This window comes from Bemisia tabaci, chromosome 4, assembly GCF_918797505.1.
Source record: "Bemisia tabaci chromosome 4, PGI_BMITA_v3".
Classification (NCBI taxonomy): domain Eukaryota; kingdom Metazoa; phylum Arthropoda; class Insecta; order Hemiptera; family Aleyrodidae; genus Bemisia; species Bemisia tabaci.
Genome location: NC_092796.1, coordinates 14,532,992 through 14,560,892, shown reverse-complemented (window position 1 = coordinate 14,560,892; position 27,901 = coordinate 14,532,992). Strand labels below are relative to the sequence as shown.

At 41.1% G+C, this 27,901-nt stretch overlaps 1 protein-coding gene and 1 long non-coding RNA gene across 8 annotated transcripts in view; both read left to right on the top strand.

Moving 5' to 3' along the window:
• Nucleotides 1–27,901, top strand: part of LOC109034364 (protein O-mannosyl-transferase TMTC2) — a 317,481-nt gene that overhangs the window by 152,912 nt on the left and 136,668 nt on the right. The gene's annotated exons all lie outside the window — the stretch shown is intronic.
• LOC140224432 (uncharacterized) lies at nucleotides 13,492–18,863 on the top strand. The gene is made up of 2 exons (XR_011899702.1): nucleotides 13,492–14,854; nucleotides 15,471–18,863. It is a non-coding gene; the product is annotated as an uncharacterized lncRNA (long non-coding RNA).

The window sequence follows — 27,901 nt, the reverse complement described above, 5'->3', positions numbered from 1 at the left end:
TTTTCTTTGTTCCAACGACAAAATTTAGTGAAATTTTCAAGCAGATTCAACCAACAATTTCTCTGTAAAAAAATAAAATGACGGCGGAAATTTTTATGCTTTTTTTGGCGCTTGTGATACTTTGGCCGGAAGGTGACGAACGTGCGGTGTCTCGGAGCCGCTTCGCGGCAATAAATGTGTGAGCTGTAATCGGACTACATTTTGCAATAGAGAACTACAATTCCCGTCTCATTCTTAAAGAACCTATCTGCATGGGGAAACAAATGACACATACGCTGTTTCTAAAATGAGTCTGATATTACAGTTCCTTGTCGCAAAATGTAGTACAATCCGAAAAAAGACAGTGAGCTCATCTGGCGATTATTAACCGTCAAGAACCCAATTGAAATTGGAGTGGTAGATTTTTAGTTGTCGTTTAGACCGAAAACGACCATTTTGGGTTATCATAATGATAATTTTAATGATTATAATAATTATAGTACAGAGAAACAGCGACGATTTTGTTCGGCAGTTGAAATATATGTACACTCCGAATGTTTACAAATTTGAGCTTATGTTGCGGCCTGTGCTGAAAATTTTGCCGGGGTCAGTTCCGAAATGCCTTTCGAAAGTCGCAAATGTACCACAATTTTTTATGTTTAATAAAGAGTTTAGGTAAGCAACATTTTCCTTTGAAAATTTTCACGATTTTTTTCCGCCCGCCATTAAATGATTTTATTTTAAAATCGAAACGGTCTGCGTCAACTAGAATTAATTATTAAATGAGAGGGAGAAGTAGAATCTATTTGCGAGAATGACCCTTAAGTCAAGTCGAATTTAACCCTATTTTTAGGTTCCTTTTACCCTGACTTGATCTATAGCATAACAATTTGTTGCACGGAAAGGTTTCATTATTTCATATTCAACAGGAATATTGTATCAGTAGGTCGGGACTGTGCTAAAAATTCCAAGAGTCCTCCTTTTCCGAGACTAACTGTAATTCGTATTTCATGCGCGACCTAGTTTTTATTCACTTCCACTGGAACCAGGTGCTCCCTTCCCTTCTTTCAAATTAGATGAAACAGTGATCGCGCTAACACCACGAGGGTAAAAGCTGCCGCGCTAGGGAAGAATGCCGTATGAGCATTTGGACGTTGCTAAACGTCACCCTAAAATTTATTCATTTCTCGGAAAAGTTATTAATATTTTTCATGAAAAGTTTCCGATACTCCAGATTATATTGCGAATTGAAACAAGTTTCGCATGAAAGATGGGAGGGGAAATTTTCGCCTCCATCTCCTCCATTACAGCCTTAATTTACCCCCACCCCCCCCCAAAAAAAAAAATAACTATATTGAGTCCAGAAGTTGAACCGAGGGCACGATCGTAGTTCTCGTGAAACAGAAATATTTTATTCATAAATGAGTCCTTTAGTATTTAATCGATCCATTCTCAAAAAAATACCACCTCAAATAAGACAATCGGAACCAACTCAAATTGAAAATAGAGCTAGAGCAAAGGAAAGAACGCGCGTTGATGACGGCGCAGAGATACAACTATACGTGCTTGATGGATGTCCGTGTTGCGTCTGCAAAATTGGAGGCGCGATGGTGCCGTGAACTCGCAATGGTCCGCTCTAATGAGGCATCGCTCAAATTCGAGAGAAAATTTTAAACACGAAGACCGATAACGTCTCTCTTCCTCCTATTTTCGGTTGTGTTGACACTCGATTTTTTTTCTGCTTTTCAATTTGAAGTCTAATTTTTTTTTTTTACGGTATATTTGCAGACTTATTTAAAAAAACTCGTAGAAACTGGCCCAATGGGCATGTGTCTTCATCAAGCGTCAGCCCAAGTTGACCCGGCCTGGGCGACCGAGGTTTCTTTTTCTTCTTTTTTTTTGAGGTTTTACAGTACAAATTGCCATTTCTTTACAAAAATTATTATTTTGAAAGGAAAGCGCCTTTCGTACTTAGCCGGAAAAATAAGCGACATCTCAGACTGCTCTGCTGTTTCACTGCCGCAACGTTCTACCCATCGACATTCGCTCCCAGAAAAAAAAACGTGTGTATTAATCCGAGGGGATTTGGCAACTCTCACATTTTCATGCGGTGTTTTTCCGTAGTACGGAGGTGAAAGAAATGCACTCACGTTGAGCGAGCCGAGGCCATCCGTCAAGCGGGGTCGGGAAGTGACTGAAATCGTCGCTCAACTGATGTAAAAGCGTATCTACACCCCTGAACACGCCACATTTTCCGTATAACCCCATGTTTTCTAGGGCTCACATGAAAATTAATTCTCGCCTCGCCATTCTCCGCGCGACGAAATGACTGTCAGAAACCGATACGTTCAAACAGCGATCCTTCAAATCCCGCGCTAGGGAGCCGCGACAGCGATGCCCGCGCGTGTGGCGGACCCCGCGAGAAGTCCCGGGATTTCCCGGAGTTTTCCCGAGGTTTCCCGGGCGATCCGGCTCCCGAGGACCAAGTTCGCGGCGTCGTTTCATTAAATTATTCATCACTCGTAAGCTGATTTGCCTGGATGCGCCGCGCCGCGTCTTGCTTTTCAGGCGTGGGATTGGGCGAGTTATTGCACCGCTGCTGCCATTTTGCAGGACTCGCTCTCCAGAGCTTTTCGGGGAACTACGCTGCCTTGCTAAGGAAAAACGCCGTATGCGTTGGCAAGCGTTGCCAAATTGTGTATGTTTAAGTCGCTTTTACGGCGAGCTGGGGCGCTCTGCGACGCATACCCGCCACAGGAATCTGTCATGGTGGAGATCCCTCGGAAGCACTGGTAAAAGAAACGCATTGGATCTAGAGTCCAGACTCTTGAAAACATTGACAAGAAAAAGGACTCTTGATTCAATCAGATTTAAGCTTAAATCAAAAGGAAATCCGCTCAAATTAAGAGGCTTGGTTCTTGATTTAGGCTTAAATCTGATTGAATCAAGAGTATTTTTCCTTGTCGATGTTTTTAAGAGTCTAGACTCTAGATACAATGTGTTTTTTTTCCCAGTGAGCTGGAGTCTCTCTATCTCTTGACGGATGCCCTCCACCCACTGTTTTAGACCGGGAGGTGGCTGTCATTTTGGTGTTTAACTTGGAAATGGACAAATGTTTCAAAATTAACAGAGCTTTTCATCCTGATTCCGGAAATTGAAGTCTGCCTGCCTGACTACGCCTAGGGCAGTCCGCCGCAACGGGGCTCTAAAGTCACCGAAAAGCATGAAACGGCGAAACGGGGGATACCCCTAGTTAAAGGGGTTTTTTTTATATGAAGGTGAAAAGGTGGACACCTGAATTTTTTTTTGTAAGTTAGCATGTATCAAGAGAGTACCCAAAAAAAGTTTCAGCCTGATACGATTTGTGTTTTTGTTGGAATGACGCTTTATCTCTCGCTCATTTGTTAAAAAGCGCTGGAAAGGGCAATACTGAGAACGCAGTTTCTCCGATGGAGCACGCTCTAAAAATCTGAAGCCAGGATTACGATCTACATTTCAATTACACCTTTTTAAGCTAAAATTTAATACCGCCGGAATCCTCAATGCGGAACCGATGCTCCGGAAGGGAAAGATGATCCAAAAAGAACAATCTGTCAATGCGTGTATCCGTGTGAATTAAATAGAAAAAATAAGATTCAAAAGTACGCTGCACTCTTTTTTCTTTGCCAATGTTTGTGTCCAAATGGTTTTTCATGTGGTTAAGGTTTTTAATGAGACAGTATTTCCTATCCATGATGAAATTTATGAAACGAAAATATCCCTGAACTTCGCTCTCAAATGCGTCTCACTTTGCTTGAAGTACTGAGAGCGCGGAAATGAAGAGTTCAGTTCATCGAGTGGATTCAGGTTCGGTTCTGAAGAATCTCCTTTTGAGGTACTCGCAAGACCATAGCCTTATTAGGAATGAATTAGGATGAGTTAATCAAACATTTCAAGATGAAGTAAAACAATCAGCGGCGATTTTTACTCTGATAGAGCGATCGGAATTTTTAGATTCATCTTTTCTATTTCTCAGGTGAGCTTTCTTCTATACTCGTATTTGAATAAGACCTAGGAAGCGTTCAATGAGGGTAAAGTGTCGTAGCGACCAAGGGACTCTCCCCCCCCCCCCCCCCCCACAAGTTTAATATCGGACGTAGGAGATTTGGTGTTTGAACGCCAATTTCACTGTTTGCATTATTCGTTGTATTATTTCATCTGTATTATTCATGCGTAGTCCCGTCAGCCAAAAGTATCAAACATGATTCCAAATCTCGCGCAACTAACCCATTATTAACTTCTAAAATCTGGAAATCAGATTCGAAGAGTAAACGTCTTTTTTAATACATTTAATGGACTTTCGACGGTAAAGAAGTTCGAAACCATAAAATCATTCATATCTGAAAAACAATAGTTGGTTTCCCACAAAAATGATACTTCCCTTAGGCGGTCATTCCCATTTCCCATTATTCCTACATAAATCCCCTAACTTTTATGACTCTTATTCCTCGTTCTTATCTTTCAACGGCGTTTACCTTCGGGAGATTCAAAACAACGATAAATCTTTAACTTAGTGCTGTGACCTCATCTCGGAACATTTATGTCCAAACTAGTTTAAGTCCCGTCCATCATAACAGCCTTCCTTTCGATGAGGGGTTTTGGGCATGCTTTTCGACGCAAGAGTTCCCTTGTTTTATCAACGTCACTGTGCTCTATGGCCCGTGAGATACATTGGACCTTTGAATCAATTGCACTCCTTCTTCTGAGAGAAAACCTCTCGGGTAATTTTGAGAGGAAGCCGCTCGCTCTGTTTTTATTGGCATGAATCAGCATATAAACGCTCGATTTGAATTTAGAGTAGGTATGGAAGTGGAGGCTTTATTTCAGATGAAATTCCTAGAAGTCGGGGCCATAAAATATCTATTAACTAAGCCTAAGTCTCTCGAGTTGTCTTCTTGCTATCGATACGGGCAAATGAAATCGAAATTTTTATTTAATTCTTTTCTTTTTTTTCTCTTCTTTTCTGAGAGCTTCCATGAGGAGTTATTCGTCAACACATTAATATTTCGAAGAAAAAACCTGTTGGAAAAGGAAGAAATATTTGACCGTAACCTAACATTTGTTTCATATGACATGCATGCTACCTAGGAGCAACTTTTGAAAGTATTTACTGTCGTAAATATTTCGGTACGTTACGGCTCGTTCTTATTGCTGGCTTAGTCAAATGTAAACCACTAAACATTCCTCACTCCTCTCATGTGGTAAATTTACTTGGAAAGTGACGTTTACCATGATGACTTCTAATTTTATTCTCAGTCATATCAAAGTGTATTAAAGACCCGCAGGGGCACTAAAACTTCGGTCGTATTCCTGCAACTTTGCACGCAATACATTTACGTTCAGAACAGCGGTAAGGAAAATGTTCAAAATTTAGTACCCTGTTCATCGCGCGCCCCATTATAATCCAAATCTACATCAGCCTCTCCTTTCCATCTAGTGAGAGCCTAGCAACCGCGTAATCGACCCAGAATCGGAATGTGCCCGTAACACACATACTAAAATAAAATTACTCTATAAAAGAGGTATTATTTTTCAATTTTCAACTTTGTTAATATCAAGAGTGGCGGTAGCCACCCCCGGTCGAGGAAAATGACGTCCTACTAAAGTCCCGATTACAAACGGGTGGCCGACACTCTTAGTCACAGGCAACTCCCTTAACTTGAAAATTGATTCGGTTGCCATTCGACTGCAGCCCAAACGACGGCACGGATTCCTACGATCTTGGTGTCTACGGACGCATCTTAATTAGGACTACAAAGTGGAAGAGTTTCATTAAGATCCATTGAGTTTTCAAAAAGTTATAAGCACTTAATGACCCAAAACGAGGAAAATTTTACTTTTTACTTTGCCGGGAAATTTGAATTTCAAGAATCCAGGGTCCTGAGAGAGCGATATAAAGGGGAAAAACTTAGAAAAAAAAGAAGAGGAGGAGAAAAAATTGAATATGAGAAAGGAGCGAAACAGAAAAGGAGGGGGGGATAAATTAAAAACCGAGGGACCAGCTTGTTTTGAGGAAAAAGAAGCAAACCAGGAAAGAGAGGAAAGAGCTGAGAGATGAAAAAGTGACTAAAATAAATGATTGACCGAAAGGGGGAAAGAAAAGGACGTTCTAATGCAAATAGAAGATTTGCATTAAAGCATGCCACTAAATTGATGGAGATCGAAAACGAGAGTGATTCAATTCCACAATTTAGGGGTTAGGTTGAGATGGGGATAGTGAGAAATTTTGGAATATTAAATGAGATAATTGAATAGTACGTTCTAATAGGCACAGAAGGTGCTTATTAAAGCAAGTCGGCTAATTGCATGAAACCTTCACTATCGGAATAGTGAACGTGGCATGCAATTAGAGGAGTGTACTTTTTTGGGATAGCCCAAAAGCAGGACAGGCGATGCACCTGTGGTGAAGAGTGAATTAAACCTGTAAAGAGAAAAAATATTAATACGTAGGGTGATGAGGCAGCGCTTGTGGCATACCTTTCATCACTGCGCGATTACTGGAGAGAGCCAAGCTTGACTTCAGAGAACCGGGATGAGGTAACGTCGGTTTCCTTCGTACAGCGAGCAGGCGCCAGGTGATCACGATGCTTCGTGGGACCGTCGGTTGACGGGACTTGCATAGAGCGGGAAGGTGTCCTTTCCAACAATGGAGAGCCAGAGTCCTTGTCCTTCTTCACAGAGTCCACCTTGGCAGGGGCGTCGGGTAGAAATTCTTGATCCGGGAGAGAGCTGCTTCCGTGGTGAGGTCCGGGTCCGCCTTCTTCAGCGTGCTGGATACAAGTGATTCCAAGGGGCAAGCGGCTGACGTCTTGAGCGCCGCGCAAGAGCCAAAAGGAACCGAGCGGGGACGGCCGCTAGGTGGGGGGCTCCAGGGGGAGCGGATCTGTGTTTGACGTGGACTTTGAAAGTTGGATTTGAATGTTGCGATTTGAACTTTATTGGTCGATAAAGATTTGAGCAGGTCGGGCTCAATGAGTACTTTCAGAATATGTATAGGTTTTGGGGGTACGTTATTGAACTGAAGCTAAAGAAAGTGAAAATTTGGAAAATTTGCATATGGATGGGACTCTAAGTTGCGAAGAAATATGGATGTAATGGTGATAAATTTGAAGATAATTATGAAAGAAAGGTTGGAAACATAAAAAGGGTGTTCAAGACGAGTTATACAATGGTTAGGAAGAGCACTTTCAATTTAATAGAAGGTAAAGGACACCTTTAAATGCGTACAAATCGGGGAGACGGGTCAAGGTGTGCAAATTTGGAATAATTTATTAGTTACCGCGGGCGCGCAACGTGATGGGTCGGTGAGAGGATCCTCAAGAGTGAGGGGGGGGGGGGGGGGGGATAAAAATGAGTATGACAAAATTTCCTTAAATTGCTCTAAGTTTGTTCGATCGGGATCGAACATACTCCGGGGGTTGAACCAACGTAAGTTGGTTCGAAAGCGAATGACGGATCGTACAAAATGATTAAATCTGCTTGAAGCTATTATGCATTCCACACGTGTGTGAAGTAAATCGCCACTTAGGTGGGGTGGGTTTTGGGTGGGAAAATTAATAGGAGATATCAACATATTATTTACATTGTAGTTATCTAAATGAGTAATATTCTATTAATTATAGATAATTAAGTGAGTGAGGTTATAATTGGGTAAGCAATCTAAAGTAAGAATTAATATGTATATAATTAATTTGGATAAGTTAATACTTAGAAAATTAACTTGAAGAGAGTAATAGTTGGATACCTAAAGTAAAGAGATTAATGTTTTCTTAATTACTTAAAGTGAAGAAATTATGATAGAAGAGTAAATAATTTATTTTAGAATACTTCTTGTTCTCCAAAAAAGTAGAGAGCATCGCCGAGGTTTTAAGGCTCTCGGGGTTAATTCATGTTTTAAATACTTAATAGTAATAAATCATTTTTTGAGGAATTAATGAGAATAAAGTAATATAGGGAAATTAAATTAAATTAAAGTTAAAGTAGTGAGTTGAAATAATTATTGCTATAAATTATCAGTGAGTATTGTTTATTTATTTACAACGGTTATTTCATTCTCCATGACTGGAGAGTATCGCCGAGATTAATATTCTCAGGGTCGATTGACGAGGGTAATTTGTAGTTAGCTATCGAGAGCTGAGTAAGATTTAAAGGCTACTAAGAGAAAGATAATGACTGCAGAGAGCCTGAAAAAATTGCTGAGAGAAGGTTTTTGTGGCCGCGGTAAGAGCCGGGGTAAGTCCGCTAAAAAAGGTAGGTTGGCCGCGGTAAGAGCCGGGGTAAGTCCGCTAAAAAAGGTAGGTTGGCCGCGGTAAGAGCCGGGGTAAGTCCGCTAAAAAGGTTTGTTGGCCGCGGTAAGAGCCGGGGTAAGTCCGCTAAAAAAGGTAGGTTGGCCGCGGTAAGAGCCGGGGTAAGTCCGCTAAAAGAGGTTGTTGCATCTGGATGCTGGGTTTGCAGCGAAACAGAGCAGAGGAGTTTTGGCCGCGGTAAGAGCCGGGGTAAGTCCGCTGAAGAAAAAGTTGGTTGGCCGCGGTAAGAGCCGGGGTAAGTCCGCTGGAGAAAAGTTGGTTGGCCGCGGTAAGAGCCGGGGTAAGTCCGCTAAGAGGTGGGTTGGCCGCGGTAAGAGCCGGGGTAAGTCCGCTAAGAGGTAGGTTGGCCGCGGTAAGAGCCGGGGTAAGTCCGCTAAAAAAGGTAGTCAGCAGGTGCTGAGAGAAAATTCCTGGCTTGCAAGGGGCCGAAGAAAGGGAGAAAAATTAATAATGAGAAAAATAAAACTAAGAAATTAAAGATAATGTGGCTACTTGGAGCCTTACAAAGTTAAAAATAAAACCGAATATGAGATAGAAAGTTTGGCAAACGTGAAGTCGAAGCCAAGGAAAAAATAAAAATACAAAGGTTGTTTTTTCAGATGATTTTCTGAACATAAAATTTCGAGTGGTTGACGAGAAGAATTTACATTTTATCGAAATGGACCGAGACTGAAATTGGATTTTTTAAGTCTCAATTTCAGTGTTCTTTCCCTCTGAGAGCGGCCACTGTATGCCAAGGACTGTAAACGTGGTACTCTCGTCTTTTTGTAATGAGGGAGGTATTTCTCGTTTTGCAGGCGCTACGCCAGTGAAGAACTGGGATGCGCTGCTAATCCACTGTTTTAGTTGTGAGACTTTATGATTATAAAAGTTGTCTAGTCGGTTTTGCCAAGTAAGCGCATTTTTGACGGGCACTAAACCAGCGGCGGCTGTGTCTGTATAGGCATAGGATTCTTCCACTGAGCAGCCGCGAAGATCGCGGTGTTCGGTTTCGAGTTCTCTGATAGGGTGCGCCGTTGCCGATACGGAAGACGAGACTCCAAATATCGGGTGATCACGAAGCGAAGTGTTGTGATCCTGATTATAGATTTTGCATGAGGTTGCCAAATTGTACTCGGATTTTTCGTGATTATCACTCAGGCGGCTTACGCACAATCCTTGAGATTGAATGATTGAAAATTTTCGGTTGCATTGGATTTTAGGAAATTGTAAGCAACGATCGACTCCATGATTATTCAAGCACAGAGGGCATCGATGCGGAGCGTGAATTTTTTGATGGTTGATAGTCGAGATTAGAATTTGAGAAGGCTCTGCGACCGGAGCTATTCCCATCACGGCGTATCCTAGTTTGGTTTTCAGGGCAGTAGGAAAACCGGGACCGAGAGAGATTGTTTCGCCGCACAAAAGTTGCGGTAAAATATCAAGACCTATTAAAATTTCAACAGGTGCATTCACCTTATCAAAATCAGGATCCGCCAATGGATAGCCCGCAAGACGGTAACGGACTTCCGGTGAAATTGGCGTGGATGGAGTCGGGCTGGAAATTTTGTCGATGACAGTTACAAACTGATCTCGAATCAATACTTTACCGTGGTGCTTGAGGTTGATTTTGGTGATGCCGCGAATCGGAACAGGATAGCCAGATATCCCGTTCACCGGATTGAGGTTCGGATCAATACTGCATTGAAGGGCACGAGCGCATTTGGTCACAATTATCGTTGTTTGTGATCCTAAATCAAGGATGCCTCTTAGCATTGTTGCTTTCTTCGAAGAGGAAACTTCGACCTGAACAGTGGCCAATAGGATGACCGTATCGGGTCGGGAGGTTTCACCGACCATGGTTACCGAACTTTTCGGTTTTTCGGCAGTAGTCGGGGTAGGTGGAGGGGGGTGTAACCATGTATTGTGTGGCTCGTTACAAGCAATGCAGCGAAAATCTTTGTTGCATTTTTCAGTTCTATGCATGCCGCTAAGACAGCGCTTACAAAGTTTACGGGCTTTTACAAGCTCGAGCCTTTGAACAAATGGCATATCTCTAAATTTTAAGCACCTATAAATCGGGTGAGGCTCTGAGCACAGCACGCAAGGGGCAGGACTGCGCTGATTTTGTCCAGAAGAGTTCTCGGACTTGTCGTCCTTTGTGGTGGTGACCAGAGCCTTGGTTGAATTTTTATTTGACGAATTATTCGGAGCATTTTTATTTGAAGTTGATTGAGCATCTTTATTCTCCTTTCTGGATGTTACCAGATCATCAGCGTATGCGGCCTCTTTCTCCAGGAAGGAAATAATTTCCTCCAATTTTGGATATTCCTTGTTGCTGCCTCGGTGGTCCTCTAATCGTCGCCACAGCTTTGGTGATATTTTTCGGGAAAGAATTGTGACAAGCACACCGTCGAAAGTGGCTGTAGCGTGACCCAAGGCATTAAGAGCCTGAGTATGCTCTCGTACTTTGGCGAGCAAAGAATGTACTTGCTTATTTTCTTTAATTTCCGGAAGATCTAGCAACCCTGCAAAATGAAAGAAAATATGCCTCCTGGTGGACTGGTACCTTTTGCAAAGGAGATTCCAAGCTACCTCATAATTTTCGGTGGTTATATCAAGGCTCTTAATTAGATCGAGGGCTTCACCGCGCAAGCTACCTAAAAGGTATTGAAATTTTTCAACTTCTTTTAGATGAGGAGAATTGTGCACAGATGCCAGGAATAAATTGTAATATGTTCGCCAATTTTCAATTTGACCTGAAAAGTGGGTTACTCTAATTTTGGCAAGCGAATTTTTGGGTTAAAACCGCTGAAGGCGGTGTTTAACATTGTTTGATTGATCATCGTCTGAAAACCAGAGGCATCTTGTTGTTTAGAAGTATCGTTCTTCTTTGATCGTTTGAGATATTCAGTTTGAGCTTCCCGCGTAAGTCGCTCAAACTCGACTTGAAGTCTATCTGCTTCTAAAGGTGAATCAGGATGAGCAACCGAAAATTCGATTGCTTCATCCATTAGCGTTTCGAAACGCTCGCAATACTTTTCCAGCCTTTTGAATGAAGGAGAGAAGGCTTCTATGTCATCCTCGTCCGGCACCTGCCGGAAAGCATCGCGTGTGTTCCGGGCGAGTTTGCAGAGGTTTGCCAATTTGGCAACGATGGACACCCCTTGCAAATCCGCTGCATTTGTATTGTCGTTGTGGTGCCCATCATCATGTTGGTCATTGTTATTATGATTATCATGGTTCAGATGAGCCTCATTATTTTCGTCGTCGGAAGACATTTCAAATAAGGAAGAAAAAAATTAAAAGGTTATGAATGAGAGGTTAAATAATTCGAGATAGAGAGCAAACGTTATTTCAGGAATGTCAATCTGAATTATACCTAGTTTGATTACGATACAGCAACTGTACTAGGATTTTTCGAAGGTTCAGAACCTGGTATGCTTTACGGTCATAAAGCTTCGTCAGGATTTTCTAAGGTTGAGGACCTAGTTCAGCACCGATATTTCGCTGCTGCGCTAGGATTTGAAATGAAGGTTGTGACAGGTTAATTAAGTGGACGTATTCCTAAGGACTGTTCGCACTCTATTCCGGTTTCGAGCATTAAGAGTTAGAGATTTTATGCCAGAAACTAGATCCGGCCCGAGGGACCAATTTTATGAGCGATATAAAGGGGAAAAACTTAGAAAAAAAAGAAGAGGAGGAGAAAAAATTGAATATGAGAAAGGAGCGAAACAGAAAAGGAGGGGGGGATAAATTAAAAACCGAGGGACCAGCTTGTTTTGAGGAAAAAGAAGCAAACCAGGAAAGAGAGGAAAGAGCTGAGAGATGAAAAAGTGACTAAAATAAATGATTGACCGAAAGGGGGAAAGAAAAGGACGTTCTAATGCAAATAGAAGATTTGCATTAAAGCATGCCACTAAATTGATGGAGATCGAAAACGAGAGTGATTCAATTCCACAATTTAGGGGTTAGGTTGAGATGGGGATAGTGAGAAATTTTGGAATATTAAATGAGATAATTGAATAGTACGTTCTAATAGGCACAGAAGGTGCTTATTAAAGCAAGTCGGCTAATTGCATGAAACCTTCACTATCGGAATAGTGAACGTGGCATGCAATTAGAGGAGTGTACTTTTTTGGGATAGCCCAAAAGCAGGACAGGCGATGCACCTGTGGTGAAGAGTGAATTAAACCTGTAAAGAGAAAAAATATTAATACGTAGGGTGATGAGGCAGCGCTTGTGGCATACCTTTCATCACTGCGCGATTACTGGAGAGAGCCAAGCTTGACTTCAGAGAACCGGGATGAGGTAACGTCGGTTTCCTTCGTACAGCGAGCAGGCGCCAGGTGATCACGATGCTTCGTGGGGACCGTCGGTTGACGGGACTTGCATAGAGCGGGAAGGTGTCCTTTCCAACAATGGAGAGCCAGAGTCCTTGTCCTTCTTCACAGAGTCCACCTTGGCAGGGGCGTCGGGTAGAAATTCTTGATCCGGGAGAGAGCTGCTTCCGTGGTGAGGTCCGGGTCCGCCTTCTTCAGCGTGCTGGATACAAGTGATTCCAAGGGGCAAGCGGCTGACGTCTTGAGCGCCGCGCAAGAGCCAAAAGGAACCGAGCGGGGACGGCCGCTAGGTGGGGGGCTCCAGGGGGAGCGGATCTGTGTTTGACGTGGACTTTGAAAGTTGGATTTGAATGTTGCGATTTGAACTTTATTGGTCGATAAAGATTTGAGCAGGTCGGGCTCAATGAGTACTTTCAGAATATGTATAGGTTTTGGGGGTACGTTATTGAACTGAAGCTAAAGAAAGTGAAAATTTGGAAAATTTGCATATGGATGGGACTCTAAGTTGCGAAGAAATATGGATGTAATGGTGATAAATTTGAAGATAATTATGAAAGAAAGGTTGGAAACATAAAAAGGGTGTTCAAGACGAGTTATACAATGGTTAGGAAGAGCACTTTCAATTTAATAGAAGGTAAAGGACACCTTTAAATGCGTACAAATCGGGGAGACGGGTCAAGGTGTGCAAATTTGGAATAATTTATTAGTTACCGCGGGCGCGCAACGTGATGGGTCGGTGAGAGGATCCTCAAGAGTGAGGGGGGGGGGGGGGATAAAAATGAGTATGACAAAATTTCCTTAAATTGCTCTAAGTTTGTTCGATCGGGATCGAACATGAGAAAGTCACTCAAACTCCGCGATAACGGTAAACCTTAGACCATAAAAGTGGGTACCTAAAGAATCGTCATGTTACCGCGTCCATGGGTTTTTACAGTTTTGTAACATTCCTAGTGATCTTAAAGAGAAATTACGGAAAATACGACTAAACTGCCCGTCATGACCATCTTTAACAACAGATTTCTCGCTTACCCGGCCGCAGATCGTAATGGAGCCTATATAAAGGGCACTCCGTGAAGATGTGAGGATTTCATTTTGCCACATAAAAAAGCGCTTTATCTCACGGATAATCCAGCATCCGCTTACATCCTTCAAAATTTTAGCTATAATTTTTGAATTTAGAAAAAAACCAGTAATATAATGGTTCAACGCCATTGGTTCATTCTGTTCAGGTTCGTCCGAGTTTTGGGAACGAAATTCCTGTCGTCGTTATCAACCTCCATCTACTGTATTTATTTGTGAATAATGAACAGATTTAATTTAAAAGTTCAATTCATTTTAGATCCTAACTAATATTACACACTTATATTATTACGCCCATTTTTATCCCGATACACTACTTCATTGGTTTCTTAAAAATCTCAAGTGATTTCTGGTCGGTCGTTACCAACCTCTTTAACTAGTTGTGAATAGATTTACCTAATTTGGATAAGAGTTTAATTCTTTGTAGATGCTAACTACTATATGTACGTACTCTTATTATTACGTCTCACGTGTTCTACTGGAGCCCGATATACCTTAATTTCTCTTTAAATGTTCAAGTGATATCTTTATTTTATTGAACGACATGTGACAAAATTTTAAGTGAGGTTATGTCGTCATGTTTATGTCAGTACCTGACCGAAGCGATAGATGTAATTCCGGTAAATTACGTCAAAGAAATTACACCGAAATTGTGCCAAACTCTCCAAAGGAAGCAGCATTTACATCACAGAATGTATTCTCACTACTAAAGTCTAAAAATTACTGGAATATGAGCCTCGGTCTTCACATGCGACTGTCACTGAACTTCGACCAAAATTTATTCGCTCTATATCTTGCCATCAACCTATGTGCTCTGGAGTGATTATGCTTCTCTGAAGTGTATGTTATTTACATTAAGAACATGTTTCCTTCATGATTTATCTTGGAATCCTCCTATCTCTTCTACCGTTCTTGTTACGCGCGGCTTGCGTACCTGAGTATGTGAGGCACAATTCCATCCCTTTTCGGAACAGTTCAATCATAGGTCAACTGAATGTCACATAATCAAAGGTCTTTGACTGTGAGCATTTGCTCAAATTGGTTTCTTCTGAGTCTCTTTGATTTTGCGTCAGGAGTTGTTAGAAACATCATTTTGCCCAACTTTAGTAACAAGGTCTTTAATGAAAGGTATGTACTCGTATTATTCTCATAATTTCATAAGTTGATGATGAAAACACAATGAAGGCTTCATTTTCTTGCATCGATTACCGTGTGAAATGGGTGCATCCATTCTTCCTCCGTACAAAAGCGTAACAGAATAAATTGCTTATCTGTTAAGAGGACTACAGTAGTAACATAAGTAGGTGCCAGTTCCTACCTAGTTCCATTGGAATAAGTGCGATTGTGTCAATCAAGGCTGAATACAATTATATTAACAACTATCTTTTTATCCAGCCAGAAGTATGTCTTCATGATCCTTACTTTGTCTATGAGCCTTGCCTGATCGCATCAGCCCCAGTAAGTGAGAGGATATACCCACTTAAATCGGAATGGAAAGCTTTGTTTAAATCGCCGCCCCTCTTTCTTGCTGCTTATGTGAGGGGATAATCTCCACCCTGTTAATGGATATTTAATCTCAGTTCTCTGTTTTAAATGAGGACTAGTTTGCTAGAGGGAACCTCTGTGTCATTCACGTATTGAGTGTTTGTTTACATCAAGTCATAAGGTTATGTTTGCACCCACTTATTGCTATTTATACTTATTGCTAGATGTGTTACTGAAGTATTATTCCATTTTGACCTAGCGAGTGCTTTCTAAGCTCAGCTCCCAGCATGTAATTACTCCAGTGAAACAGTGCACGTAAAATATCAGGTGTTCGGAGTTCAGTATTGACCTACCTAGTTTCTGCACCGCTAATCGTCCAAGGCTGAATGTGATTAGATCAATTGGTATCATTTATGAGAAGAAATGGAAAGCTCGCATATCACCTTCCATATATTAACTAAATGCTCTTATCAAGAGATTGCCGTTTCGGTTGATGTCTGTCAGTGAACCTTAAAAACTCAAGGAATTTAAGAGGTAAATTTTGCAATATTTTATCCTTAAAATGCCTGTATTACGACCAAATACTTTCTTCGTGGCTATTGCATTTTTTAAAATAACTTAAGGCACTACCTAGGTGGGCAAGTATATGATTTGACAAATTTTATGGTGAAGCGATATTATTCGAAATTAATCCAAGAGAAAGACAAGCTATTTCATTGCATGCGCAGGTATTTTTTTGCAATGGCCGATACTTAATAAGGTCAGTGAGAAATTCTCTTAATAGGTATTCATTGTCAGAACCTGCAGCCTGATTGTCGAAATTGTGTGTTTCTCGGGTAGACATAGATGACATAGGTCAAAAGGCGGTACGTGATTGGTCGGCGCTATGTCTTGTCGCTGTTTTGTCGTGCCTCTGATGGGTGGAACCCTAGACAAGCTAAAGGCATCTCTTAAGTTTCTGACAGTATGTTGTCCATTCCACCAGACAAAGGCACGATAAAGCAGCGATAAGACATATTTGATCAATAACGCTCCACCTTTTAACCAATGTCATCTGTGTCTACCTTTCAAACACAAACTTTCAACAATCAGGCTGCTGGCACCCTCAAGTTAGGAAGATCATCTTATGCGATAAGTATGCCTGTTGCCAAATTTTCAATGAGAAATTAAGTATTCAGGGGAAATGAAAATATTTCTCATTTCATTGCAATCATCGACAATTTTTCTTTTACAATGCTCCTTAGAGTATGGTGTACCTAGAGTCTGTAGGAACAAAGTTTGGATGTTTGGATGCTCTAAAGAATAATAATCCCAAAAGTCATGAAAATACCTAGCTGGTTTAAAGTCATGCCACACCAAATAGACTCATTTTGGTAAAATTTGTGCTCTACTACTTCATTCACTGGTTGTTTCATGAATAATTCATCATTCCATACAGAGTACCTATGATTTATAAGGCAACGCTCTCATGAATTTCCATTATCATCTGATAGGTTGCTGAGTGATGAAATTCAGTATCGAAAAACTTGCTGCTAGCATTAATACAAACATAGGTGCGCTTAAGAGGGATGATGTGCGTAGTTGAAACAAATGAGCAAAATTATTTTATCACTTGAAATAAGCTTACAGTGTAATGCCTATGACAATAAGTTATACTCTTTTTCCATTAATTTTCTCACGCAGGTAAATGACAACTCGATAGCTATTTAACCCCTCCCCCTCCCCTGTCACCCTTTTCCTGTGAGCCTTTCCAATAGGTATACTGATACATTTGACTACCTTAGGTAGCCCCACTACTTTCAACTACCTATTTCCAGACTGATCACAAAGTCAGTGGGTGCTATTAAAATTTCTGCTGAATGTGTTAGTGCTTTAGCAGATGTTGTTTACTTTCCATTCATTCAGGATTTTCAAATAGCCAATAGTACCTACTTAATATTTTATGGCCACACCTTTCTCCATTCAAAAACGAGCTGATATAAACTACAAAAACCCTCAAAAACATTTTCGGGCAAAAAATCCGGTCGAGGAAATTGACGTGTTACATCTTATTAACCAAAAAAATTCCCTTTCACCCCTCCAAGAAGGTTGATAAAACTAAGTAAGTAACTATGAGATGGCAAAAAGCTCTCTTAAATTCTCAGGGTCCATCAAGGCCACATATGTCCAAAAACTTACTCTATATGGTTTAAAAAAAAAGAAACAAAAAATAATCCCTTAACAATAAGAAAATTTAAAAAAAAAAAAACAAAAACAAAAACCGATTATGTGGTTCACAGATATGTACATAAATCCTTCGAATGAACTTGAAATCACAAAATCGGTCGAGAAAATTTAAATGAATTTTCTCCTTCAATTATGAGTTCCGCAACAAGCACGACTCGCTTGAAGCTTTCCATACACGAGCCGCAAGAAACTAATTTCTTCTTTCTTACCTACTGATTGTGAGGAGAGCGGGAGCATTTACTTTTTCCTTCATTTATACAGGATGCAACAAGCCTGACTCTTGCGTTTGCAGAAACCCTTTCATTAAGGAGATCGCGAGAGCCTTTACCGCGTTCATTTCCAAAAGGGATTACTCCAGAATTTCATGCATTTTAATAATTTAAACGATTCATCTGTTCTTCTCTTCTCTCCTTCTGTCCATTGACAGAGATACACAATTTTTCCGACTCACTGACGCGACCGGCTCGATGCGTAAACAAGTGTGGATTACCTCTAAGGTATAAAAAAAAAAAAAAAAAAAAAAAAAAAAAAAAAAAAAAAAAAAAAAAAAAAAATCAGAATAACACTTACATCACAGCATGGGTGTGAGTTTTCTTATATCGAAACTTAATTCAATTTCTTTAAGTAACTCCTCTTGTCAAATGGGACCCATTTCGTGAAAATGAAAAAAAGGAAAAGTAAACGAAAACTTTTAGCCTTCTCACCATCCAAATCATATGGTAAGCTTACAGTAAAAGCAACCATGATTTAGATGCAGCGAAGTTAATCGAAAGAGTCTGAAATGTACCTATGTGGTAAAATGGGTCCACTGGTAAAACTGAAGCTGGCGTCAGGGATAAAAAAGCATCGTTTCACTGAGAGCATCGAGCCGGTCGCGTCAGTGAGTCGGAAAAATTGTGTATCTCTGTCAATGGACAGAAGGAGAGAAGAGAAGAACAGATGAATCGTTTAAATTATTAAAATGCATGAAATTCTGGAGTAATCCCGTTTGGAAATGAACGCGGTAAAGGCTCTCGCGATCTCCTTAATGAAAGGGTTTCTGCAAACGCAAGAGTCATGCTTGTTGCATCCTGTATAAATGAAGGAAAAAGTAAATGCTCCCGCTCTCCTCACAATCAGTAGGTAAGAAAGAAGAAATTAGTTTCTTGCGGCTCGTGTATGGAAAGCTTCAAGCGAGTCGTGCTTGTTGCGGAACTCATAATTGAAGGAGAAAATTCATTTAAATTTTCTCGACCGATTTTGTGATTTCAAGTTCATTCGAAGGATTTATGTACATATCTGTGAACCACATAATCGGTTTTTGTTTTTGTTTTTTTTTTTTAAATTTTCTTATTGTTAAGGGATTATTTTTTGTTTCTTTTTTTTTAAACCATATAGAGTAAGTTTTTGGACATATGTGGCCTTGATGGACCCTGAGAATTTAAGAGAGCTTTTTGCCATCTCATAGTTACTTACTTAGTTTTATCAACCTTCTTGGAGGGGTGAAAGGGAATTTTTTTGGTTAATAAGATGTAACACGTCAATTTCCTCGACCGGATTTTTTGCCCGAAAATGTTTTTGAGGGTTTTTGTAGTTTACATATACATACATATAAGTCGCTTTACAACACTCCCTCGCGCTCCACGACTCCTAACCTCCACTGCTCTCTTTCAAACCACAAATCTTGGAGGATTAGCACCTTAACATTTCCGCTTCAATCCCCTCCCTCCGACCTTTCATTGGTACCCCCTCGTATGTTAATACTTCTTAAAATTCAATCGGGGGGGGGGGGGGGCTATTTTTTTTAAATTTTCCGGGGGTGCCCCTCAGCTTCCCTTTCGACAACAGCAAATTTCCTCCCCGTCCGACTGACTCTGGATCCGCCGCTGAATCGTGAGCGCGGCAGCTCCGCGCGTATAGTTGCGAGGAGCGTCGGATAGAACGGGAACTGTTTACTAATAAAATTTCGCGGCGAGGAGAGGAATTAAATTAAATACGTGGAAAATGTGAATATTTCCGCTCCACGTGCTCAAGGAACGGAGAAAAAATAAATAAATTGAAAAACGGAGAATAGAAAACAAATGCTCACAGGCTGCTCGGAAAGTTTTCCCGGCTCCGGCGCGGAGTCGAGTGTGCTCATTGCTCCGTGAAACACGTCGGATTCCACTAAATTCTCCGTTTTATTTCGGAGCCACCGAGAGCCGAGCCCAAGGGGCAGCATACCGCCAGCGTTGCCTCTACACGCCGACTAAATGGCCTCCGGTGACTCGGCCGTGCACCGTTAGAAAGCCCGCAGTCAATAGACGCATTTAGTGGTGACGTCACGGAGCGATATTGTTGGTTCGGTATCTCGCAAGTGCCCCAACAAACAAACATAACCTCCAAAATGAACAATTGATGAAAGAATGCTAAAACAAGCCCAAAACTGAAACATTAATCCATGAGACCGTAAAATTATGAAAGCTAGTTACTTATTTTCCAAAACATTTGAGACCACACACACACGAATTGATAATATAATAAGCTCGTGACTTAGTACTTGGTCTTTGGACGAACGTTGTGTTCGTTTGTTGAGGCACATTCCGACTTTCGAGGTATTGACATTAAATCGAGATGTGACGTCACACTAAAATGCGTCTATAGTCAGAGTTCATTCCATCTTGGGGCCTATTTTTGACAGGATTTGTGAGAAGGGTCTGGGGGCAATCTGTCCAAGAGAGCCAAATGAATAGGAGAAAAGGTCAAAATTGGCGATTTTGAGATCTCGTCACCTTCGTAATCCCAAGGTTTATAGGGAGCGTTCCCCATTGAGATCTCCAAATCACCAATTTCGACCTTTCCCCTAAATTCAGCTCTCTTGAACAGGTTGCTCCCGGGGCAGGTGGTCCCTTTTCTCATATCGTAACTTCCCGGCCAAAGTATCACAAGCGCCATGCAACGTTTCAAAGTTTCCGCCGCCATTCTATTTTTTTACAGAGAAATTTTTTAACGAAGCCGTCCGAAAATTTCACAGAAATTTCTTTGTGTTGCCGATAAAATTCAGGGAAATTTTTAAATAGATTCAACCAACAATTTCTCTGTAAAAAAGGGAATTTTTGGAACGTCGCATGGCGCTTGTGATGCTTTTGCCGCATACGACATGAGAAAAGGGACCTTCTGTCCCGGGAGCAACCTGTTCAAGAGAGCTGAATTTAGGGGAAAGGTCAAAATTGGCGATTTTGAGATCTCGTCACCTTCGTAATCCCAAGGTTTATAGGGAGCGTTCCCCATTGAGATCTCCAAATCACCAATTTCGACCTTTCCCCTAAATTCAGCTCTCTTGAATAGGTTGCTCCCGGAACAGAAGGTCCCTTTTCTCATATCGTAACTTCCCGGCCAAAGTATCACAAGCGCCATGCAACGTTTCAAAGTTTCCGCCGCCATTCTATTTTTTTACAGAGAAATTTTTTAACGAAGCCGTCCGAAAATTTCACAGAAATTTCTTTGTGTTGCCGATAAAATTCAGGGAAATTTTTAAATAGATTCAACCAACAATTTCTCTGTAAAAAAGGGGATTTTTGGAACGTCGCATGGCGCTTGTGATGCTTTTGCCGCATACGACATGAGAAAAGGGACCTTCTGTCCCGGTAGCAACCTGTTCAAGAGAGCCGAATTTAGGGGAAAGGTCAAAATTGGCGATTTGGGGATCTCGATGGGGAACGCACTCTATAAACCTTGGGATTACGCTAAGCGCGACTTCAGTTTCATTTTGATTTTCTCAGCACGGTGAGCACTAGCCACCCCTGTTCCTGTGTCCTGTTCTGTTTTCCTGTCAAGATTCTTAATCTAAACTTGACTTACAGTAATTTTAGAATCTTTGTCTAGGAACTTCAAGACGTCATGTGTCCCTCGATTTTCGAGCTTTCAGGGTCCAAATGTCCAGATTTTCTTGCTCTTTGTAGTGGCTTCTATCACTCAATCATGAAATGTTTGGAAGTTAAAGTATCCTATTACAGATCTTATCACCTTTTATCTAAAAAAACTGGAGTGGTATGAGAGCGGAGTCTCCTCTCTGGCAGTGGCGAGGCGTGAATGATCGATTATCGATATTTCCCCATTCGAAACTATGGTAAAGAATCGATAATCAAGGTGTTCGTTGTGAACACCCTGTGTATCGATCCTTTTCCATGCGTTTAAATGGCAGATAAATCGATAAATCGCAAATGACGCCACGCCACTGCTCTCTGGCAAAGTGAGCGCCCTTCTTACAGAATAGAAGCGACTCTTTCTGCGAGGAGAGGCCACAGCTTAAAGAGGAGGGAGCCAAATTTAAAGAGAAAATCCCGGAAAATACCCTCAGGTAAATCGATCATTTACCAAGTGTGGGTTTTTTAAATTTCCCATCTCTATTGACTTAAATGTTTTCGGAATTTTGAAATCAATTTGATATGAGACCACGCAAGTAAACTGGAGATGCCATACACACTGCACCTCTTACTTGCTTGTGACTAAGTGGGAAAAGGAATGAAGCCCATGTTAGCCCCTCTGCGTGAGGAAACATTTTCTAATAGGAAACTCCAACTCCTTCCCAAAAGCCAAAATCTGACTGAAATTTTTGTAAAACTCTACCCTTACCCCGGCGACTTTGTTTTCTGCTCATCAACAGTTCTAGCCTTGACCGCACTTGATACTGAAAGTGAAGCTGAGATTTTTATATCAGAGGTATCTGTAGCGAATATAGAGATGTAAATGAAAATTTTCCTGATCTTCAGTTTGCTAAAACAAAATCAATTTTTTCTTAGAGGGGCTGAGAATGTCACTCGCAATAAATTACCCTTTGAGAATGCAAAAAGGAACTCTGAGGCTTGACTGGTGATATTTCCCCTAGATTTTCGAAATTGCACGGAAAAAATGGTCTTGCTGATTTAACAATTTAATTGTTAAAAAAAAGTGTCCGACATGTTTCAATGTAAATTTTGCAATAAAAAATGCTAATTTAAATACTCTCGTGCCAAAATTCTTTATTGTAAAATCTACATTGAAACATGTCGGAAACGTTTTTTTTAACAATTTAATTGTTGAATTAGCAAGACTATTTTTTACCGTGTGAGTTTTCCCTACACTGGAAAAAAAAACACATTGGATCTAGAGTCCAGACTCTTAAAAACATCGACAAGAAAAAATACTCTTGATTCAATCAGATTTAAGCTTAAATCAAGAACCAATGCCTCTTAATTTGAGCGGATTTCCTTTTGATTTATAAGCTTAAATCTGACTGAATCAAGAGTCATTTTTCTTGTCAATGTTTTCGAAAGTCTGGACTTTAGATCCAATGTGTTTTTTCCCAGTGTATCTCATGCAGGTGGCCTTTTTGCGGCCCTCCAAGTCCGTTTAAAAAGTCTGAAAAATTCCACCGTGAATTGCGTCTAATGAGCTTTCAAGAAATTTTGCATCTCGGGCTGTACAGGGGAGTTACTTCGTTGCAAAGCACCCGGTGCAATTTCGCAATCGGGACCCGAGCGAAAACAAAGGGAGCGAGGCAAAAGGAACGGATTTATATCAGGGCGATTAGTTTTATTTGATGTATTCCCATGTTTTCTGAGCAGCGGCGCTTTTCGCTTCATCCGCTCTCCAAATTAACATGCTCGCTTACCTTCCACCGCGATCTCGATCGAATCCCGGCCGGAGTGCGTTTGTTTTCTTGTCTTGTTCCCCCCTCCCCCGCCCCCTTCTTAACTCCTGCCCCCCATTCCCACCCCCTCATCTCTATCTTCGAGACTCCACTCTGACGGCCTGCGGAGGGGTTTAAATAGATTACATTTTTGGGAATCAATACGGTTTGATTTTAAACGCTCGAGTGGTCTCTCTCGGCTGTAACGAAGCGCAGCTTTCGCCGGATGAAAAATGTTCCTTGATGAAATTAAGGCAGCGTCGAGGAACAGCTTTTGTCTGTGGGATGGTTGTACTTTTTCGAAGTGAAAAAATTCAATTTGCAGATACAACTTGTGAAGGAAACGCACATTCAATCACGCTTTTTGTTTTATCCGATTGTTGGAGCATCTTAAACGTGCTCCTTTCTGATTAAAATCACCCTGCATTCATCTCATTAATTACTCGAAATCTGATAGATCACTAAAAAAACACATCGCAGGATCTAGAGTCCAGACTCTTAAAAACATTGACAAGCGAAAATACTCTTGATTCAATCAGATTAAAGCTTAAATCAAGAACCAAGCCTCTTAATTTGAGCGGATTTCCTGTTGATTTAAGCCTAAATCTGATTGAATTAAGAGTCCGTTCTCTTGTCAATGTTTTCAAGAATCTGGACTCTAGATCCAATTTGTTTTTTCCAGTGATGGATGACAAGCGTATTTCTTTATGGTTTTGAGCGATTAAAAATGGAGAGTTTTTAAACACAGAAAAAAAAGAAGAAAAAAATCAGGGACAAATGCTGAAATGGTCATTTTAAAGACGCGTCCGGTTGATTGACCCTAAATTTGTCTGGTACGAGTAGGTATTCGGTTAAACCAACGAAGTTCTAATGACATAAAATGTAGTGTATCCATGCACGATTTTTAACCCCCCCCCCCCCCTCAATTTTAAAATATGGCGAGTTTCGAAAAAAAATCCCGAAGTAACAATATCTTTCGATGATTTGAATTTATTTACCCCGTGCGTGAGATTTGGAATTCAACTTTAAAATGTTACTGATAAGGCCCGAAAATGGGGTTTTCTTCTATTTTCCTCTAATTTTTAACTTTTGACCCTTCAAAATTTTGCCTCTTTCTACATTTTAACGCCCGGGTGCGTGATCGAGTAATATCAGCACCCCTGCAGAAAACGCGCACTGGAAAAAAAAAAAAAAAAAACACATTTGATCTAGAGTCCAGACTCTTAAAAACATCGACAAGAAAAAATAATCTTGATTCAATCAGACTTAAGCTTAAATCAAGAACCAAGCCTCTTAACTTGAACTGATTTCCTTTTGATTTAAGTTTAAATCTGATTGAATCAAGAGTCCTTTTTCTTGTCAATGTTTTCAAGAGTCTGGACTCTAGATCCAATGTGTTTTTTTTCCAGTGCGTATGGGCTCTGAAGTTTGGCCCTTGTTCAGTTGAATTTACCATAAAATGAGCGCATTGGACCGCAAAAAGTGACAACGCCGAGTGCCACTGGCGCTCCTCGTTCTCAGACCACATTATTAAGTCGGCCGCGGGCTGCCACGCCGCGCGAAGGGTAGAGGGGGGTAGTGAGGGGGCGAAGGGGGGGCGAGCCAAAAGCCGTTCGATCCGCACCTCCCCAGACAAGCGACTCCGTCTCCGATATTAGCTTTCATATTATTGTCCCCGGTATTCATCACTAATTGTTTCTGCGGTTACCTCCCCCCTGTACCCCCCCTCTCTCTCCCACCATCGAATCACTCTCTCCGGCCCACGCTGCATTATTGCTTTTTAACAGATGGGTAATGAGGACAAACCCTTCCGTGTTCACCTCGACAGGGGTTGTCATATTTTGGCAATGTTCTACGACTAATGAAAATAAATTTTAGAGATTCCGTGCTGGGATCCAGTTATGTCCGGGAGGCATCGCTTAGGTTCACTGGAAAAAAAAACCACATTGGATCTAGAGTCCAGACTCTTAAAAACATCGACAAGAAATAATACTCTTGGTTCAATCGGATTTTTGCTTAAATCAAGAACCAAGCCTCTTAATTTGAGCGGATTTCCATTTGATTTAAGCTTAAATCTGATTGAATCAAGAGTATTTTTTCTTGTCGATGTTTTCAAGAGTCTAGACTCTAGATCCAATGTGGTTTTTCTTCCAGTGTTCGCCTAATGATGACTGATGACCAAACACGGAAAGAAAAAGTGTTAGAGTTTATCCCTTAAAATTGTCGCACCACCCCAATTTTTTGGATGATCTGGAAATCTCCAATGAATTTGGATAGAGCCGCAACTCAAATTGGGGTAATACCGCAACATTTGTGTCATATTTGTCTAATTTATTGGAGTACTACCACAAATGATTGGGAATATCCAAGTTGGGACATAAGCTCTACGGCACACAATGGATCGAGTCAATTAGAGTGGTCGGACATGAAATATTTGACTAATATTACAATTGTTGATGTTTATTTCGTCGCATTTTAAACTTTTAGAGGTGTTTTCAGAGAAAATTTCACGAGAAAACCAAAGAAACCACTTTTAGAACCTCAGAATTTTGTATAAACGTAGTTATAAGCGTTTAAAATTTCCAAATTTTGTCCGACCTCTCCTATTGACTCGATCAACTGTGCGGCACTCCTCTTTTGCCGTGAAGATTTGACCATCTGGTTGGGCAAACCTAATCTAATTTTAAACATTCGCCTGGCAATTTGTTAACTGCAACATTCATCATTCATCATTTGACGAATGCGTTGCTCATCAACTATCATTTAGCGAATAAGTTGCTCATCAACTATCTTTAAGCGAAAAATATAGTTGACCTCCGGAACTTACTTGTGCCTCACCAGATTATCATTCTTAATCAGGAGTCCAGGGTCTCTGGATTTTATTGTCTGTATGGTTTGGACAGTACACTAGACGTTCAGGCGCGAATGTTTTAGGACAGACTCCCAGAACTAAATAGTGTAGAAATCATAGCACGACCATGTGTATCTCATTAAATATTTCCGTTGAAAAAAGCGATTCATGCATGGGTAAGTCTCAAATCAACTTGTATGTGAGAAATTAGCGTTTATACTCCCCATTGAAAATCAATAAATTTAAACTCCCCTTTCACGGAGAAAAAATTTTTGCACTGAGGTTGAACGTGAACCTCAGCTCATATGGTGCACCGCGCACATGCCTTTACCCATAAAGAGTTCAAAACCGTCTAAAGGTGAAGTTCGAAGAAAGTGGACTTGTGTCCTTTTTCAATATGCACATTCATACATATATTGTCTCTGGGTTCTACAAGTTTTGAGTTATTTGTCGGCAACGATGCTGGGAGTCGTATTATGTCCGCCCGACTAGTTCCGAACCGAACCAAAGCCCTCTCCTCTCCCGCGGTCGGTTCCCGCAGGATCCGAAAGATTCACTGCGACTTTCTACTCAACTTCCAAAGTCATTATTTTCCCGCACAACGAAGCTCAGATGCGGTGCCGTCGAGTCAATGATGCCACACCACGCAGACAAAGGTGCAAAATTAAAATTTATTTCATAGTTTCTTTTCGCCAAAAGTGAACTTCATCAAGCTTCATGAAATTTTCAGGAGCTGCACGAAGAAAAATTTTCCCGTTAATGATTTCCTTCTCAGATTTCTATTTGAGACAACTCCTGTAGTTGTCTGTGTTCCTCGCGTAGTTCTTGAGGCACCGCTAAAATTAAGACAAACGGAACCAACACAACAGAAATAGAACAAGCGATAGGACGCGCGTTGATGACGGCGCAGAGATACAACTATTCGTACTCGATGGATGTCCATGTTGCGTTCGCAAAATTGAAGGCGCGAGGCGTGAATTTGCCACGTTTCCGCTCCACGCTGCCAATAGTTCCCATGAGGTTTCGTTCAGATTCCAGAGAGACGTTAAAAAACCAGACCCGAATGCGTCTCTCCTATCTTTGGCTGTGTAATCAGTCGATATTTTCTTTTTTCAGCATAACGTCTGATTCATACATAAAGAATTATCTATGAAAAGCGCAAACGAGGATGTTAACTCGTTTACCTGCACCGGAAAAAAGTCTCTTAGATGTGGAATCCAGACTCTTGAAAAATTCGACAAGAAAAAATACTCTTGACTCAGTTGGAGATTTGCTTGAACAAAAAGTAAACCCACATAAATAAAGAGGTTAGGTTCTCGATTCAAGGAAAAATCTGATTAAATCAAGATTATTTTTTCTTGTCGAATTATCCAAGGATCTGGACTTCAAATACAGGAGACTTTTTTTCCACTGTGGAAAAAGTGAATCAAGACTAAACATTTTAAAACCTCGCAACCGAGAGACATCGATTCCAAGTTTAGCATCCAAAATGTGACATGGGTTACTTTCGACATAACTCAATCAAAATAATGGTGTCGGGCTTGAAGTATACCGGCAACCATGCAGGGGGTTCATAGTCGACGATGTCCACAGCTCGGGACGACCTCCATCCAGAACGTGACAAACATCACATCTCCGGCGTCGCATGTGCAAATCCTTCGGCCCCTGTTAATCCCTCTTCGCCTCCATGCAAATTATTTAATCTTCCCGTGATCCCTGCCGCGTCCGCTCGCGCCGTTCCCGTTTTTTCCCCTCCCGCCCCTGCCCGTCCCTGCCTTAAGCCCGTTTTCATTTTTAGTTCATTATACCTCAATCGAGGGGCTCTGCGCACTCCGCCATGGTCATTATCGCACGTTCCGCGTTGATACTTTAATGCCCACCCTAGCGACTCGCTCCGGAGTTCACTGGCGAGTCAACCGTGGAGCAGTATCAGGAGCTTGTCGAATGACCTTCACCTGCGGGCCGATTATTGAAATTGATAGAC